This window comes from Ceratotherium simum, chromosome 10 (assembly GCF_057802395.1).
Source record: "Ceratotherium simum simum isolate JZ-2026a chromosome 10, ASM5780239v1, whole genome shotgun sequence".
In the NCBI taxonomy this organism is placed as follows: Eukaryota; Metazoa; Chordata; class Mammalia; order Perissodactyla; family Rhinocerotidae; genus Ceratotherium; species Ceratotherium simum.
The window spans coordinates 23,823,080-23,843,353 of NC_141909.1; the positions used below are offsets into that span (position 1 = coordinate 23,823,080).

At 33.9% G+C, this 20,274-nt stretch overlaps 1 long non-coding RNA gene across 1 annotated transcript in view; it reads right to left on the reverse strand.

Annotated features, from left to right (window-relative positions):
• Window positions 1-1,013: 1,013 nt before the first annotated feature.
• LOC147916077 (uncharacterized) overlaps window positions 1,014-20,274 on the reverse strand; it is a 35,572-nt gene continuing 16,311 nt past the window's right edge. Inside the window, exons 3-4 of the long non-coding RNA XR_015553331.1 lie at window positions 1,443-1,494; window positions 1,014-1,065 (exon numbers count right to left, since the gene is read on the reverse strand). This is a non-coding gene — a long non-coding RNA (uncharacterized LOC147916077). The remainder of the gene's footprint in view (window positions 1,066-1,442; window positions 1,495-20,274) is intronic.

Below are 20,274 nucleotides of genomic sequence, written 5' to 3' on the forward strand. Positions count from 1 at the left end.
ATGATACACCTAGGCTATATGGTCTAGCCTATTGCTCCCAGGCTACAAATCTGCACAACATGTTACTATACTGAATACTGCAGGCAGTTGTCACACAATGGTATTTGTGTATCCAAACATATCTAGACATAGAAAAGGTACAGTAAAAATATGATATAAAAGATGTTAAAAAATGGTTCACATGTATAGGGCACTTACCATTAATGGAGTTTACAGGGCTAGAAGTTGCTCTGGGTGAGTCAGTGAGTGAGTGGTGAGTGAAGGTGAAAGCCTGGGACATTACTGTACACTACTGTAGACTTTATAAATGCTGTACACTTAGGCTACGCTAAATTTATAAGACAAAGAATTTTCTCTCTTCAATAATGAACTAACTTTAGCTTACTGTAACTTTTTTACTTTAAGAACTTCTTAATTTTTTTAACTTTTTGACTCTTTTGTAACAGTACTTAGCTTACAACACATTGTATAGCTGTACAAAAATATTGTCTTTCTTTATGTCCTTATTCTATATGCATTTTTCTATTTTTAAACATTTCTATTTAATTTTTTACTTTTTAAACTTGTTTTGTTAAAAACTAAGACACGAACACACACATTAGCCCAGGCCTACACAGGATCAGGATCATTGAAATCAGTCTTTCACAGCCAGATCTTGTCCCACTGGATGGTCTTCAGGGCCATAACACACATGGAGCTGTTATCTTCTGTGATAACAGTGCCTTCTTCTGGAATACCTTCTGAAGGACCTGAAGGTTTGTTTACACCAACATCACCACAAACACGTGAGTAATGCATTGTGCTAAGACATTACAACAACAACATCACTAAGTGATAGGAATTTTTCAGCTCCATTGCAATCTTAGGAGACTACTGCCATATATGTGGTCCCTTGTTGACCAAAACGTCATTATGAGACGCATGACGTATACTTTATTTTGTTACGTATAAAGTGAAAACAAAGTTCAGTTAACAGAGACCAAGTTCAAGTGAATGACAAATCAAGCTTTTGAGTCTTTATTACAAAGTGTCTAAAAAGTTTCAACTGTGAGGTTTTTTTTTAACCTTTTCTTTGTATTTTTTTTATTTTTTTTTTTTTTTAATTTTTTTGTTTATTGCAGTAACATTGGTTTATAACATTGTAAAAATTTCAGGTGTACATCATTGTACTTCTATTTCTGCATGGACTACATCATGTTCACTACCAAAATACTAATTACAACCCATCACCACACACATGTACCGAATTATCCCTTTCACCCTCCTCCTCCCCCTTCCTCTGGTAACCACCAATCCAATCTCTGTCCCTATGTGTTTGTTTATTGTTGTTATTATCTACTACTTAATGAAGGAAATCATACGGTATTTGACCTTCTCCCTCTGACTTATTTCACTTTGCATTATACCCTCAATGTCCATCCATGTTGTCACAAATTTGTAACCTTTTCTTATATAGGCATACCTCAGAGATTTTTCGGGTTCAGTTCCAGACCACTGCAATAAAGAAAATATCACAATAAAGCAAGTCACACAGATTTTTTTGGTTTCCCAGTGCATATAAAAGGCATGTTTACACCATACTATGGTCTATTAAGAGTGAAATAAAGCAAAGTGCAATAAAACGAGGTATGTCTGTACCGTTCAAATGACTTTTAAATTACAAAGGTTTACAATCTTTAAACTTTTTTTAAATTTGTTTCAACCTACTTTGAGATCAATTTTCATTTTTTTCAAATATAAATGTATATAACAATTTGAGAGTTTTAATTGTGAGGGTTTAATGTTAATGTATTTTGTATAAGCTTTGCAATATTATGTTTGCCTATATGGAAAAACTACCATGTGTTGTTCAAGTTCAAGAATGGTTAGAAGGCAATACTTTCCATTGTATTAGTTTAAAATGAGGGGTGATACCTTGCAGGCTTAGGAGACAATTGAGCTTTGTTTCATTTGGAGGTTTTTTATTATTTTAAAGGGGGTATTGACCAAGTGTATTAATTAATATAAGTGCAGTGTGGGGGTAGCACTTAATAGAAGCTTTACAGGTTCTCAAAAATGTAGTATCCAGAGAAATGTGGACAGAATATTAATGGATTTAGTGTTGTCTTTATTATAAGAAAAAGCAAAATAAAGAGGGAATGTCACGAATGTCAAAACTGATTGTAATAGAAAAACATAAACATAAATAAAAGTGCATGCTTTCTGGTAGTTTGCATAATTTATGAAGTTGTTTCAGCCATAGTCCTCTCATGTAGTGTGTTCTGTATAGATTGATTTTTAGTTGGTAGAATTGGAGCACAAGGTCTATGACTTCATAGTATTTAAGACGTATTAAAAGAATGTTTGAGCCAGACCAAGGTCAATAAAAATAATAGTATGGGCCCAGCCTAGTGGCATAGCGGTTAAGTTCACATGCTCCACTTCGGCGGCCCAGGGTTCACAGGTTCGGATCCCTAGCACAGACCTATGCACCGCTCATCAAGCCATGCTGTGTCAGCATCCCATATACAAAATAGAGGAAGATGGACACAGATTTTAGCTCAGGGCTAATCTTCCTCAGCAAAAACAGGAAGATTGGCAATGGATGTTAGCTTAGGGCCAATCTTCCTCACCAATAAATAAATAAAAAATAATAATAGTATGGTTAATTTAGATAATGTTATGCAGTTTGTTATGTTAAAATTTATTTTTAAAAATGTCTATTCTTTAAAAGAGTAATTTGTACAAAACACAATGAGTTATTTCTGCTTCTAAATATATTGTTGTCATGCTTTTAATTGATGGATACTCTTTAATCGTATAAAACAATCTTTGTATTGATTCCTTGAACAGATAACAAATAAGTTGTGAGTATTCTGGAGATCATTATTTCCAAATTGCAAAGAATCAGGCAATGATTATCAAGGTACAAGAGTGCTTGATAACACAATCAAGAATTTACAAAATTCATTATGATCTCTTTATCCAGGAAGATGTAATGATAGCATGCAGTAGGGAGATAAATTACAGAAAATTGTCTACTTACAGCTTCATACATATTAAAAAGAAAGATTATTTTTCTGATAAACCAGCCTCTGCATTTTCACAGCTGTTTTGTGCAAAGTTATTATGCTCCTGTTGTTACAGGCCTTAATGTTCACCTTGATCCTCTCCTCAGTGCCCATATATAAAAGCATCTTTATGAATGTCATTATTTATAATGCATGTATATGTGTATATATATATGTGTGTGTGTGTATACATATACATATATAATAGTTTTTAAAGTTTAAAATAATCATTGGTCATTTTTTGAAACTAATACAAGTGAAATGTTTTCTTTTTATAATTTTTTCCTGTCTTCTTTAATTACTGCTATTCGTTCTAAAATTCCTTTAAAAGCCTCAATGGAAAATATAGTGATAAGTTTAATAAGATAGTCGAAGTTTAAACAATGGCATATAGGAAAAATCATTTGCATTTAATTCCAGCTATGCCATTAGAAACCTTTGTTATTTTAAGCTAGCTAGCTATTTCTTCTCTATCTCACTTTGAAATATGAAATAAAAACTAAATATATATCTTCAAATTTGATTAATATCATCTCGGGGCTGGCCCCGTGGCTTAGCGGTTAAGTGCGCATGCTCTGCTGCTGGCAGCCTGGGTTTGGATCCTGGGCACACACCGATGCACCACTTTTCCGGCCATGCTCAGGCAGCGTCCCACATACAGCAGCTAGAGGGATGTGCAACTATGACGTACAACTATCTACTGGGGCTTTGGGGAGAAAAGGAGAAAAAAAAGGGGAAAAAAAAAAGGAGGAGGATTGGCAATAGATGTTAGCTCAGGGCCGGTCTTCCTCAGCAAAAACAGAGGATTGGTATGGATGTTAGCTCAGGGCTGATCTTCCTCACACACACACAAAAAATAATATATATATATTATTATATAAGCTCATATTTTAATATAATTAATGTTTTGCTAAAATGAAGACAATATTATTTCTAATGGATGTATATCAAATGCCAAATAGTAAAAATGGATAAAACATTTTCCAATTAGTTAATCATATTATAAAGCCTTGGTTACTAAATAGTTTCTTATAATTATGTATATTTGATATTTGATCTATTCTTTTACACATCTGATATCTTGCAAAATAGCATATACGCTAACCTGGATATAAATCAGGCTGGGATACAGAACTAAAACAACAATAATGCCATTTTTCTTAATTAATTATGTCCTTGAGTATGGTATATCTTTCTATTTATTTGTGTCATCTTCAATATCTTTCATCAGTGTCTTATAGTTTCAGCATACAGGTCTTTCACCTTTTGTGTGTGTGTGTGTGAGGAGGATCAGCCCTGAGCTAACATCCATGCCAATCCTCCTCTTTTTGCTGAGGAAGACTGGCCCTGAGCTAACATCCGTGCTCATCTTCCTCCACTTTATGTGGGACGCTGCCACAGCATGACCTGACAAGCAGTGCGTCGGTGCACACCCAGGATCCAAACCCCAGGCCGCCAGCAGCGGAGCGCGCGCACTTAACCTCTACGCCACGGGGCTGGCCCCTTTAGCCTTCTTGATTAAAGTTATCTCTAGGTATTTTATTCATTTTATGTAATTGTAAATGGGATTGTTTTCTTTCTTTTTCTGATAGTTTGTTGTTAGTGTATAGAAACACAATTGATTTCTGTATGTTTATTTTGTATGCTGAAATCATTTATTAGTTCTAATAGTTTTTTGGTGGAGTCTAGGGTTTTCTATCTATAGTACCGTGTCATTTGCAGATAGTGATAGTTTCATTCTTCTTTTCCAATTTTGATGCCTTTTATTTTTTTCTCTTGCCTGATTGCTGTAGCTGGGACTTCCAACACTATGTTGAATAAGAGAGGCAAAAGTGACATCTTTCTTTTTTCTTATCTTAGAGGTAAAGCTTTCAACTTTTCATCATTGACTATGATGTTAGCTGTGGGTTTGTCATATATGGCATTTATTATGTAGAGATACATTCCATGTATACTCACTTTGTAGAGGATTTTTATCATAAATGGATGTTGAATTTTGCCAAATGTTTTTTCTGCATCTGTTGAGATGATCATGTGATTTTTATCTTTCATTTTGTTAATGTGGTGTATCACATCAATTGATTGGAGGATACTGAAGTATCCCTGAAATAAATCCCACTTGTTCATGGTGTATGATCGTTTTAATGTGTTGTTGAATTTGATTTGCTAGTATTTTTGTTGATTATTTTTGCATCTACCTTCATCAGGGATATTGGCCTGCAATTTTCTTTGTTTGTAATGCCTTTGTCTGGTATTTGGTATCAGGGTAATGCTGGCCTTTTAGAATAAGTTTGGGAGCTATCCTTTCTCTTCAATTTTTTGAAATAGTTTGAGAAAGATATGTATTAACTCTTCTTTAAATGTTTGGTAAAATTCACCTAGGAAGCCATCTGGTCCTGGACTTCTGTTTGTTGGGAGTTTTTTTATTACTAATCAACTTCACTACTAGTAATTAGTCTGTTCAGATTTTCTATTTCTACATAATTCAGTCTTGGAAGATTATATGTGTCTAGGAATTTATCCATTTGTTGGCCTATAATTGTTCATAGTAATCTCTTATGATCCTTTGTATGTCTGTGGTGTTGATTGTATCTTCTCCTCTTTCATTTCTGATTTTATTTTTCTGAGCCTTCTCTCTTTTTTTCTTGATGAGTCTGGCTAAAGATTTATCACTTTTGTTTATCTTTTTAAAGAACCAGATCTTAGTTTTATTGATATTTTCTATTGTTTTTTAGTCTCTTTTTTATTTATTTTTGTTCTGATCTTTATTATTTCCTTGCTTCTACTAACTTTGGGTTTGTTCTTTTTATGTTTCCTTTATGGGTAAAGTTAGACTGCTGATTTGAGTTCTTCCTTTGTTTGTTTTTGAGATAAGCCTGTATTTCTATAAACTTCCCTCTTAGAACTGCTTTTAGACTGTTTTGTTTCCGTCTTCCTTTATCTCAAGGTATTTTTTAATTTCCTTTTTGATTTCCTTGCTGACCCATTGGTTATTTAGTAGCATGTTGTTTAGCCTCCAAGTATAGGTGTTTTTTCAGGTTTTATTCTTGTAATTAATTTCTAATTTTATACCATTGTGGTTGGAAAAGAAGCTTGATATGATTTCAATCTTCTTAAATGTATTAAGACTTGTTTTGTTGTCTATCATGTGATCTATTCTGGGGAATGTTCCATGTGCATTTGAAAAGAATGTGTATTCTGCTGTTTTTGGATAAGTTGTTCTGTATATATCTCTTAAGCCCATCTGATCTAATGTGTCACTTAAAGCCAACACTTTCTTACTGATTATCTGTCTGGATGATCTATCCACTGATGTAAGTGGGTTGTTAAAGTTTCCTACCATTATTGTGTTAAGGTCAATTTTTCCCTTTATGTCTGTTAATATTTGCTTTACGTATTTAAGTGGTCCTATGCTGGGCACATAGATATTTACAAGTACCATATCCTCTTGTTGAATTGTTCCCTTTATCATTATGCAATGCCCTTCTTTGTCTTTTGTTACAGTTTTCGTTTTAAAGTCTATTTTGTCTGATATAAGTTTTGCTACTCCAGCTTTCTTTTTGTTTCCATTTGTATAGAATATTTTTCTTCATTTTTTCACTTTCAGTCTGTGAGTGTTTCTAGATCTGAAGTGTGTCTCCTGTAGACAATATATATGGGTCTTGTTTTTTAATCCATTCAGCTACCTGTGTCTTTTGATTGGAGCATTTAGTCCATTTACATTTAAAGTAATTATTGATAAGTATGTGCTTATTGCTATTTTGTTAATTGCTTTCTGGAAGAATTAATATTGTTAAAATGTCCGTACTGCCCAAAGCAATTTACAGATTCAATGCAATCCCCATTAAAATAACAATGTCATTTTTCACAGAACTAGAACAAATAATCCTAAAATTTGTATGGAACCACCAATGACCCCAAATGGCCAAAGCAATCTTGAGACAGAAGAACAAATCTGGAGGTATCACATTCCCTGATTTCAAACAATACTACAAAGCTATATTAATCAAAACAATATAGTACTGGCATAAAAACAGACACATAGACCAATGAAACAAAATAAAGAGCCCAGAAATAAACCTATGCCTTATGGTCAATTAATTTGTGACAAAGGAGCCAAAAATATACAGTGGGGAAATGAAAGTCTCTTAAATAAATGATGTTGGAAAAATTGGACAGCCACATGCAAAACAATAAAACTGGACCACTTTCTTATACTAAGTAGAAAAATAAACTCAAAATGGATTAAAGACTTAAGTGTAAGACTTGAAACCATAAAACTCCTAGAAGAAAGCATAGGTAATAAACTCTTTGATATTGGTCTCAGCAATATTTTTTGGATCTGTCTCCTCAGGCAAGGGCAACAAAAGCAAAAATAAACAAAGGAGACTACATCAAACTAAAAAGCTTTTGCATAGCAAAAGAAACCATCAACAAAACAAAAAGGCAACCTACTGAATGGGAGAATATCTTTGCAAATGATATATCAGATAAGGGATTAATATCCAAAATATATAAAGAACTCATATAACTCAATATCAAAAAAACAAACAATTCAATTAAAAAATAGGCAGAGGACCTGAATAGATATTTGTCCAAAGAAGATATACAGATGGCTGACAAACACATGAAAAGATGTTCCACATCATTAATTATCAGGGAAATGCAAATCAAAACCACAGTGAGATATCTCCTCACACCTGTTACAATGGCTATTATCAAAAAGACAAGAAGTAACAAGTGTTGGAGAGGATGTGGAGAAAAGGGAATCCTTGTGCACTGTTGGTGGGAATGTAATTTGGTGCAACCACTATGGAAAACAGTATGGAGGATTCTCAAAAAATTAAAAAAAAAACTATCATAGAATCTAGCAATTCCATTTCTGGGTATATATCCAAAGAAAACAAAAACATTAATTTGAAAATATATATGCACCCCTTTATTCATGGCGGCATTTTTTTTTTATGGAAGCATTATTTACAATATCCAAGATATGGAAGCAATCTAAGTTTCCATTGGTAGAAGAATGGATAAAGAAGTTGTGGTGTATATATATATATATATATATATATATATATATATATATATAGGAATGTTACTCAGCCGTAAACAAATGAAATCCTACCATTTGCAACAATGTGGAGAGTATTATGCCAAGTGAAATAAGTCAGACAGAGAAAGAAGAATACTATGAGATGTTACATATATACGGAATCTAAAAAAACGAAACAAATGAGCAAACAAAACAAAATAGAAACAGACTCATAGATACACAGAATAAATAGGTGGTTGCAAGAAGGAACAGAAGTAAGGGGAAGGGTGAAATGGATGAAGGGAATTAAGAGGTACAAACTTCCAATCATACAACAAATAAGTCATGGAAATGTACAGCATAGGGGATATAGTCAACAATATTTTAGTAACTTTGTATGGTGACAGATGGTTACTAGTGTTATCAGGGTGATAGTTTCGTAACGTACCGAAATGTGGAACTACTATGTTGTACACCTGAAACTAATACAATATTGTATGTCAACAATACTTTAATAAAAAAAATTGTCCTTGAAGCAGATTTAAACAAGGGGTTGTTCTCTATGCGGTGACTTCGAAAATATCTAAACCATCCTCAAATTTCTCCCTAGTGATATCAGCTCCTCCTTCTGTTTTACTTCTTTTGGTAAATTAACACAATATCTAGAAATTTTTGTCAACCAGAAATCTGTTGGATAGCCTCAGGTCATCTCATTTTTCTCATTACTGCTTGGGATCAATCACGTGGCCCAAACTATCCTGCTTACTTAGTATCTCTTGACATCATCTACTAAATTCATCAACTTTTATTACTTTTGTCAGTTCTCCATGTTGCTGGCATCCTCAACTCTTATGACATTGCAACTAGTGACATATTTCTAAAGAAATATTTTTACAAAACTCCCATGCTTAAATACTTCAACCATGCTTCTTTGTTCTCAAAATAAATTTTAATCTACTTAATGTAACATTTACTGCTAAAATGCATGTTTCCAAAATGAAAGGAAAATTCTTTTCCATCTGTGATCCATATTCCAATGGTGTTTACTATGCCAGCCTAACTAGTAAGCATATTGGACAGCCTATATTGAGAGGCCAAGACCAAGAAACCTTGTTTTATTAGCATATGAACAAAAAAGAAGAAAATGAATGAGATGCAGGAACAGAGAGTGGAGTTGTGAGATCTAAATAAAAAGTGTATGCTTATACTTGAAGAAGAGTCTTAATATTTCTTCTGATTGTGGCAAATTTCCAGAAATGAGATAATCTCTGGCCATCCAAGATGTAAAATCAGTATTTTAAACCTGTTCTACACTCCTCAGTCTTTTTAATCATTTTTGCAAGTTAAAGAATGAATATTGACAGGGAACACTTTAGTAGGGTGGTGAAAAACAGTCACTATAAAATTTTTTTCCCCCCAAAGCCCCAGTAGATAGTTGTATGTCATAGCTGCACATCCTTCTAGTTGCTGTGTGTGGGACGCGGCCTCAGCATGGCTGGAGAAGCGGTACATCGGTGTGCGCCTGGGATCCGAACCCGGGCCACCAGCAGCGAAGCGCGTGCACTTAACCGCTAAGCCATGGGGCCGGCCCAAAACAGTCACTATATAAGTGAAGTAACCTACTGGGTAGTCAGATCAGCTGTCTCCAAAGAAACATATTGAAAGAGTAAATGTTTTTCAATGAGAGAAATAATTATGAAAATGTATCTCATTCAATCGTATTGCAAAAATAGCTACTGAATTTTATTTTTTCCCTCTCCTCATTTCTCTTTCTACATCTTGTTCTTGTAAAAACATAAGTAGTTTCAACGTTTCCATTTCCCCCACGTTGTATGAAAAAAATATTGAAAAGAAAGTAAGAGACAAGTCATAAAAATAGAAAGAGGAGGTTGTAGCAGTAAAAAAAATAGGGAGAAGAGAGATAGAAGATCAAAAAAGTAAAAGCAGGGCTTGTCCGGTGGTGTAGTGGTTAAGTTCGCACACTCTGCTTCAGTGGCCAGGGGTTCACAGGTTCAGATCCCGGGTCTGGACCTGTGCACTGCTCATCAAGCCAGGCTGTGGCAGCATCCCATATACAAAATAGAGGAAGATGGGCACAGATGTTAGCTCAGGGCCAATCTCTCTCACCAAAAAAAAAAAAAGGAAAAGGAAAAGAAAAAGAGACTCAGAAAAAGGGGTAGAAATTAAGATGATGTGAAAGTGGTGCTGCTAAATCATTATATTCTATTTGATTTTAATATTTTAAAAATAAATATTTTTTCATATATGCTTCCTCAAAAATAAGAGTTTAAGAACTGAATGATTATAAAATAATATAACAGTATTCAAAATATTTACACAATTCACCATTTTTTCCTGTAAGTGTTGTTCATTCAACTTCAGAAAGTAGAAAAATGGGATAAATATATACTGAGCGAAGCTGCTATCTTCTCTGAATTAACATTATTTCCATGCTCCCTGTGGCGTATGAACACAGGTGAATTGGGGTGAAACTGAGGGTGTTCTGCTTGGCTTTAGAGCCACTCCTCCATTAGCTTGTGAAAACCCACGGGCAAAGTGTATCATAGCTACTTGGTGTCTAAAAGAATGCAATTAGACCTGATAAACCCATCTCAACTCTAAACTTCCATAATTTCTTTTCTTTTCTTTCTTTTTTTTGTTTTTTTTTTAGCGTTTAGAAAGATAAGTCACTGCTCTAAGTCAGAGAATGTGGAAAAAGTCTGGAAGTTAAAATTAAGTTATTTCTGAGGCTGGCCGGATGGTGTAGTGGTTACGTTTGCGTGTTCCACTTCTGTGGCCCAGGGTTCACTGGTTCGGATCCTGGGTGTGGACCTACTCACCACTCATCAAGCCATGCTGAGGCAGTGCCCCACATAGAGGAGCTACAACTCTACAACTATGATACACAACTATGTACTGGGTCCTTGGGGAGAAAAAAGAAAAAGAGGAAGATTGGCAACAGATGTTAGCACAGGGCCAATCTGCCTCAAAAAAAAATAAATAAAAGACCATGAGAGATAGGAACCAACATTAAAAAAAAAATTAAGTTATTTCTAATGTCTCTCAAACCTGTTACTGCACTTCTAGTGGTTTTACTTCATAAGAGTCTAGCATAGATTATTTTTTCTACTGTTGCAAACTACCTTGAAGCTAAGAAGTTCTATCAAAGTATATAAATACTTATCCTATTTATATTTTTAGATTTATTTTCTCAATATTGTCAAATCAACATGATGCCAGTCATCTATTTAACTTAGGAAAGGTCAGTACCAGTTGGAAAGCGTTTTAGTAAATTCTTTCAGTGATGATAATGAATATCTGAATATTATCTAGTGCAGAAATTGTCCCAAAGCATATGTGTCATCTAAATATGACTTTTTAAATAAAGATGACATTTTTCCAGATACTATACACTTCAGGGAAGAAATTTTGATAAGTTAAAATGATTTTATTTACTGGAAATTAGGACAACACCTAAACCCACATGATTAAATTAATCTTTGATCATTTCAGTATATATTTGTGTTTTTAAAAAAATATGCATTAAAAATAAACAATCAGATAAATCCTGTTGCATGTGAATATTGCAATATATCATACATTAAAAAAAAAACTAAAACCCAACCCTGATAGCCTAGTGGTTAAAGTTTGGCACACTCCGCTTCAGTGGCCTGGTTTCGGTTCTCGGGTGTGGAACCACACCACTCATCTGTCAGTAGCCATGATGTGGCTGTGGCTCACATAGAAGAACCAGAAGAACTTACAACTATACACAACTATGTACCGGAGCTTTGGGGGAGGGAAGGGAAGAAAACGGAATTGGCAACATATATTAGCTTAGGGCAAATCTTTCCCTCAAAAAAAAAAAAAAGAAAAACCTGAGTGGAATAGGAAGTTATTGTTCAGTAAATATACTACTGTCCATTACTAGAATGACAAAGAAAGACTTCCTGGTTAAACAATTGATTGACTTCTAAAGATATTTCATAAAAATTATCACTACAGCAGTAACAGTATAATGGTACTAACTGTTACATTCATAATTATAAAGGAATTGAAGAGTAATATCTTTTTATATTCTACCATTTGGTTAGTTCCTTTAAAACAAAACAGAGGTCTCTGGACTTTATAAATGAACTTTATACAACATTTTTTACTTTAACTGCTATTTTTTTTTTTTTTTGTGAAGAAGATCAGCCCTGAGCTAACATCCTGCTGAATCCTCCTCTTTTTTGCTGAGGAAGGCTGGCTCTGAGCTAACATCTATTGCCAATCCTCCTCCTTTTTTTTTTCCCCAAAGCCTCAGTAGATAGTTGTATGTGATAGTTGCACATCCTTCTAGTTGCTGTATGTGGGACGCGGCCTCAGCATGGCAGGACAAGCAGTGCGTCGGTGTGCACCCGGGATCCGAACCCCAGCCGCCAGTAGCAGAGCACGCGCACTTAACCGCTAAACCACGGGGCTGGCTCTTTAACTGCTATTTTTGTAATGCAATTGTTTTAATTAACTATAAACTTCTGGTTAATTTTGAACACATTTTATTTTTTCTATTTTTTGTGTTTCTAATACACTGGAAAGAAAGACAGAAAGAGAGAGAGAGAGAAGGAGGGGGTGAGGGGGGAAGGAAAGGATGAAGGAAAGTTTGAAACAAATATAAAGTGAGTCTCTTTAAAAAATATATAAGCTTTAAATGGAAGTTCATATGATTGATAATACCTTTCTTGAAAAAGAATTTAGTTGTTTGAAATGAAATTTAATAAATAATTAGACATTTGGAGATTTGTTTTATTGCTCTTTTAAAATGAGCTATTAACATATAATGATCACAAAATAGAGACAATAGAAGAGTTACAGGTGATTAACAGATTAAAAAAGAAGAGTTACAGGTGATTAACAGTTAAAAAAATAGCATGAAGACCATTTTAAGTGTAATGTTGATTGTTATACTTAATAATATTTTAACCACTGTTGATTGAGTGAAATCTGTGGAAGAAAATTTCAATATGATTGACATAACATTATCTCCAATTAATTCTAATGAAGTGTTGCATTAGCAAATAAATCTATGCTGACTTACCTTTAGTATGAATAATAGCCATAGCACTGTAGTTTAAAAATGATTCTATGTTAATAGGTATCAGATTTTTATTTAACGTAAATCAACATTAGGTTAGAATATGAGAGTGACATTCTGTGGTATTTTGGGTGAGATGTGAGGAAGCCAAACCTCTTTTCTTCCCTTTCTTATTCATTTAAGAGCTCTATTGATGTCTAATGGACTTACAATGAAGTGCACACTTTTAAAGTATACAATTTGATGTATCTTGACATATAGATACAAGTTTGAAACCATTACAAAATCAAGATAATAAACATCTCCATTACTCCTAAAAGTTTTCTCATGTTCCTTTGCAATCCCTTCCTGCAGACCATTCTCCCTCTCCTCCCTGTCCCATACAACTAACACCCACTGATCTACTATGTTCACTGTAGATTAGTTTTCATTTTGTAAACTGTGTACAGATTAAACTAGGCAGTATGTTTCCTTTTTGCATGACTTCTTTTGTTCTGTGTAATTATTTTGAAAAACATCAGTGTTATATGAATCAATCGCTTGCATAATTATTGAATAGTATTTCTTTGCATGGATGTACCAAAATTTGTTTGAGAAGTATTTGGGTTGTGTTCACATGTGGCTATTACAAATAAACATTGGCATTCAAGTCTTATTATGGCAGTATGTTTTCATTTCTCTTGGGTACACATCAATAAGCGGAATATGGTAAGTGTATTTTTAACCGTTGTGAAACTGCGCAATGTTTTCAAAAGTGATTGTATCATTTTATATTCCTATCAGTGGTATGGGAGAGATCAAGTTGCTCCACATCCTTGCCAACACTTGATACGGGTAGTTTTTTCAATTTAGCCATTCTATTATGAGTGTCATTGTTTTAAAATGTACCTGAGATTTTATTTTTATTCAGGTATGGTGATGTCAAGAGATCAGATGATTGCTGTCAAAAAGTTAGCTTGTTAGTGTTTCTAAGAGTATGGAGCACACCACTGCCATGCTGTGCCAAACAGAAAAGCATCAGTGTCAGTAGGGACACAAAAGGAATGAGGGAAAAGCACGGGCAAAAGCTTTTGTTGTGGTTTTCATGGGAAGGAATAGCAAGGCAGGGTAAGCAGCTGAACTGGTTTAGGGTTGGATAGTTTGAATAATTTCAGCAGGCTCTGGGGTACAGGGTGGTCTCTAGTTGTCCTGTACCTGACCTTGGCTGGTGTGGCATGAGGATACTGTCCCGGACTGCAGAATACTGAGAAAAGGAAGTGGGTGGGGATATGAAGTCCAGATTGATTTGCAAATCTAAGGTGTGCTTACAGGCGAGTTGTTCTCTATCTCTAAGAATTAGCTAAACCTGTATTTAAAATTCATACGAGAACATCACGCACAACTTTATGCCAATCATTTTGAAAATTTAGATGCAGTGGATTAGTGTATCAGGAAAAGACATGTTTCTCAACACTGTGGTTTAGTTAAACTACTCTATAATATTGCTGCCTCAGCATCCATTTTGTGTGACTAAGTGGCCTGCAGGGGCCTTGAACTGACAGTAGACCTCTCTGTCAGCGCGTGCTCTAGAAGACACTCTGCAGAGTCACAAGTAAGTGTAAGTCCCTGATATGACTTCCTCAAAGCCTCTGGTGATAAATAGTCCCTCCTGCTTCCCAGCTCCTTCCCCTGTCCACTCCTTAGATAAGACCCGCCCCCCCACCACCAAAGGAGCTTACCAAACAAAACTCCACTCTTTTTGATTGGTTTGAATTGACCAGTCTGGGCTTAGCTGGGGAACCCCAGACATGCCACCCACGGACCTAATAAAGGCACGTGCCCCAGATCCTGCTGCTAGAACTCCGCCTGCACCCTATGGCCCCTAGGGTCTTTGTTGAACTGTGGTTCACCATCCCATACCCCATTCCGGGGGCTCTACTTAACGAATGTCAATTTAACAAAATCACAACGTGTAAAATGTAAAATTGGATCAAGAAGAAATAGGAAACTTGAATATCAATAACTAGCTATGAAATTAGATGGTAAGCATAACCCACAATTACATCCCCTCCTAAAACAAATGAAATGTGTCCAATTTATGTTTTTATTAGTTAAAATATGTTAAATCTCTATTTCAATCTACAAAATAATAACATAATAAAGATGCCCGCGTCATGTAATGGACCTTTGGTACCAACTGGATAATGACTTTTGAAGAGGTTAATAGTTGAGTCAATGTCACTTATGAAAGTCAGTAAAAATAAATAAGTACTTAGGAGAAATATTGGCTAATTGTTATAAACTGTTTATTCAAAACATATGGCAACATGACCAACTTGGTTTTATCCTAGAAAAGAACAATAGTTTAACATCAGAAAACCTCTCAATACAATCAAAAGCCTTAGTGCTGCCATGTGAGTACCTCCTTTGATTAAGGAGCACAATTAACAGAGGCAGCAAGTAAATCCTTCTGATCTTTGCCACTCATCCGTACCATTATTATCCTGTATGTACTCTTGTTTTGATATAAGAAACCAATGCTTATGTTATAAAGTAATATCATTTCCTAAGAATTCTTCAGCAAAGAATTTGGCTCGTACAGTAAATGTGGAGATCATGCTATGAACTATTATTTGGTTCAAGGGGAATGATCAATATGCTGATTTTAGAGATTAAGATATTTTGTGGTATCTTGGGGCACCCAGGGCACCTCTCCACTATATCTTTAATCTGTAAATAGGAAAGCTTCTTTCCTTTAGAATTGCCTGCTTCAGTACTAAAACGGGGGAGAAAAGCTAAGGATTAAAAGCCCATCAATATCTGAGGAAAACCCTCTTTGTTCATTTGGAGACTGATGACTGGTGTTCATAGGGTATCATCATACAAAAAAATAGACATAACCATCCTTTCTCATGGAACCTAGTGATAGCTAATTTGCATAAAGTAGTATGACGTGCAAAGCAAATGAGTAAGTACATATTTTGAATCCATAAACTGAACAATCTGGCCAGTTAGAATTCTAGAATACCCCTCAACAAAGTGGTAAGTGAGTAACAGAGAGGGCATTAATGTCAAGAAGCCACAGGGAATCTAGAAGTGTGACTTTTAGTACTGATCGGTGGCAAATTGACATTGGCAGACATTGCAAAGCATGGTCAGGCTGTCCAAAACACTGAATTTTCCCTTCTTCTATATTTCATTAGATTTTAATAAATTTCAACAAAAGCATCACATAACTTTCTGGATGTTTAATATTGTTCTGGGACATTATTTTATTCATATAATTTTATGTATCTAAATCACTTTTTTGATACTCTTTGCTTCCATCTGCTCTGTTAGTCCTAATTAAGTCTCCTTTCCAACAGTTATTCTTATTAGATACCTTTCCTCATGCTCAAAATACACTCAACTGTTTTTTGTTTTCAATCATATCTGCATTCCTATCAGATTACTAGAAAAATAAAAAATAAAGAACAACAAAAAAACTCAATTTCTTTAGCTATTTTAACAAATCTTTTCATGTATTAGGCAAGTTTTGGCAAAGAAAGCAATCTGTTATGCTTGCAGAAGCAACAAAATGTGTCAAAAAGATGCAATAAAAATTCTGCATGATTTAACACATAATAGAATGGAGAAAAGGAAATGATAATTATTTTACATATCAAATGAGAACCATCATGCTGAAATCTGAAGGAAATATTTGCTGAGAACATTCAGTTCAATAATATTTTTCAATTCAGTGGTTTAAGTTGAATTATCTTTCTTGGGTGAGCAGAACCTCCTTGGACTGAATACTTATATTTAGTTTAGTGTGAAAATTGGATATTCAATTAACTTGCATTTGTTTTCACCTTTAAGATACTTATGAGATTCTACAAACATTAATTTTATATTTTCCATAAGTATTTTTAATCTCATACGTTCTATAGATAAACTGGGTAAATTAAAATTGATTATTGATTACTCTTCCCCCTTCATTTTTTGATAATATAATATTAAGATTCTCTGATTTCCTCTTAACACTCACATCTGACCTGGAAGAGAGGCTGAAATTTCCTAAAATAACTTTCAAATTATTTCTGTCCTAATGTAATTGCTCCTGTAAACTTAATGCCCTGCTAGTTTATTGATCACAATTATAATGTGCTTTTTATACTCCTGCACTGTTGACTACCCTTCATTGGTACATTAACTCACACCATTTAAAACTCATTTTCTTTTCCCTTAACTCTGTACTAATATAATCTGACAAAGTTATGAGTTCTCCTTTAATATTCTTTCCTACCAAACACGATTACTGATATTGCATAGTAGTTAAGTACATGGCCCTTGGGATTAGACAAATCTAGGTTTACACTTAAATGCTACCATTTTTAAATTTGGAAAGTTGAGTAATTGAAATTTATTTAAATTTCACAGCAACTGATCACTTCATTTCAAAAATGACAATTAGAGTATATTACCATACATTTTAAGTATTATATGGGTAATGTGTGAAAGTTATCTAGGACAGTTCTGGCCATTGTGAGTCTAAATGTCTTCTGGCTGATGTCATAAGCATTACTATTTGTGCATTTGGTTGTCTGAGGAATGTGATAGTTCTTGAATATTTTAATGAATAGAGAATTAAAATTATCTACGTATGATATCAAATTTTTTCTTATTTCTTTCTATCATGCAATTTTGTATCATAGTTATCATTTAAGCTGTTTGTTCCTGGTGATATGACAAGACAAAACAAAGTTTATCAAATAGTTTACTAAACAGAAAACACAGTATAAATTCCTGCTAATGTAAACTTCACTTCCAAATTATCATTTTGTATAATATATATGAAAGAAACATTACACAATTCCTATTTCTATGAATTCCAAAACATTGAATGTCTTTTAGTTTTCTTATGAAGATAGGTAATTGGAAATCGTTGCAAAATGTTTAAGAATGAACAAACTGATCCATGGTGATAATGACTTCATATGAACTGAAAAACAATCTGAAAACAATATTGTCTTCAATGACAGTTCAGCCATCAATTATTGAGTATGCATCAAATAAATGATAAGCAATTATTAATAATTAATTTGTGTAAAACCCACAACCCACTTGTCGTCTCATAGGCTCTCAAAATTAGAGCATGTGCCATGGCATATAACAGTTTCTGTATTGCTCTTGCTGAAATCTGTCATCACTATCTAAACACAAAAACACATTTAGGAAATTATTTAAATTAGAAATGGAAATGACTATTTTCATCATTTTCAGTTTCTGTCCCTTTTCATTTTTCTTTTTCATTTTTCTATTATGTTCTGCCCTTTGTTTAATTTCTGGGGAAGAACGAACTTGGCCGTGACTCATCTGAAATTTTTAGAAGTAATATGTTTGAAGACCCTCAGAATTTGAGCAGTCAGAACTTGCTTTGAGTTAACTTCAATGGGCTTTAAACCTCTGAATATCCTAAAATATCTTTTAACCGTGTATTTCTGTATAGTCAGAAGTATCTATGACTATTGTTAGCCTCTTTTTGTGAATTTCAGCCTCTCAATAATCACAGGTTACTGTCAGGCACTTTTAACATGATTACACAAAGGATAAACTCGTCAGTTGGTTCAATAGGCGTTAATGAGATGTTATTAGATATGTAGTGCTCTGTTATTTGATCTTTGTTTTAAAGTATTTTGATTCTAAAAATTATTGGATAGAGGAAGAAATCTCAGGCACATATTTATAAGGAAGAAGCACAATTTTGAAAGATTATCAGCTAAATAGCTATGTGGATAGTCTTCAAGAGAAGTGAAAATAGTGAGCATAGAGTTATCTGTTAATGAAGAAAAATGCCAAAAATATTGTTTTACTTTCTCATTCTATTTGTTTACCTCTTGTAGATCCACATGTGTCCACCTTAATGTAAAACATTAATTTGTTAATTTAACTTTATAATAATTTTCATACATTATATTCAGTATTCGTATCATAAAATCTGCATAAATATGGTTTCTAATGTCAAAAAAAGCCTCTAGATTTATAAAAAGACAAAATAACTTGATTTTCTCTCTAATAATATGGATAATATTAAGAAAATTACTACCTTTAATTAATTTTTATAATCTGTATTTCAATCAGCTTTTGTTGTATAATAACATTTCAGTGACATAAAACAATAATCATATATTTCTCAATCACATTTCTGTAAATTGGCCGATGTGAAGCTCATCTAGCTTGGACTCAGTTGGCTTTGGTTCCAAGAAGAGGGGTGGATACAAGTCAGCTCTAAACATCCCTTGTTCTCCTTCATCCAAAGGCTACCTTGAAGAAGGTTAACCACATGACCAAAGGCAGGAGAAAAGAAGGAAAAGCCTAACCACACAAGGGCATTTCAAGCCTTTCCTTGTATCACATTCATAACATCTCATTGGCCAAAGCAAGCTACATGCCTGAGTCTAGCATCAATGAGGTGGGATAGTACACTCCTCCATGGAGACTAAGGATGAGGAAAGGGAGTGCTTATTTGCTGAACAATGATCAAGTCTACCACAACCGATACAGAAGTGATGATAACAACTTCATAGTGTTGTGCAGAGGACAAGACTTGTAGAAGTGCTATGAAAATTTAAAGTACTAAAACATGAGGATGTATCTATTAATACTTACTAGTAATAGAATACTAAATGGGAGCCAATATGATCTCTTAGTTGGTTCAGAACAAAAGATAATTTGTTCAGTAATTTTGTAAATTGTCTTTAGTTCAAACTAAAAAGCTGGGACCTGGAAATATATAAAGCTTGGTGAAATGATTATTTTCTTAATGAAAGTAGAGAAGTGATCTATTGTTTAACTCTATAAACAGTAGTTCAATGACAGTAATTACTCTCAAGTTGAATAGAATTCTGATAAAACCAAAGAACTTAGATAGAAATGATAGGTGATAAATAGAAAGATAGATAGATGTCATTGCTATCAATCAGAGTGATACTGTCAAGTCAGACTCAAAAACATGCTTGAGAGTATTTTGCCATGTTTAATTTTATATAATATTAATTTTTAACAGTGAATTTTACAAAAAAATAGTGTAAAGTTGTGAATTATTGATGACAATGCCATAAATACTTAAACCATAAATCTGTTGAAGTCATTTATGAGCT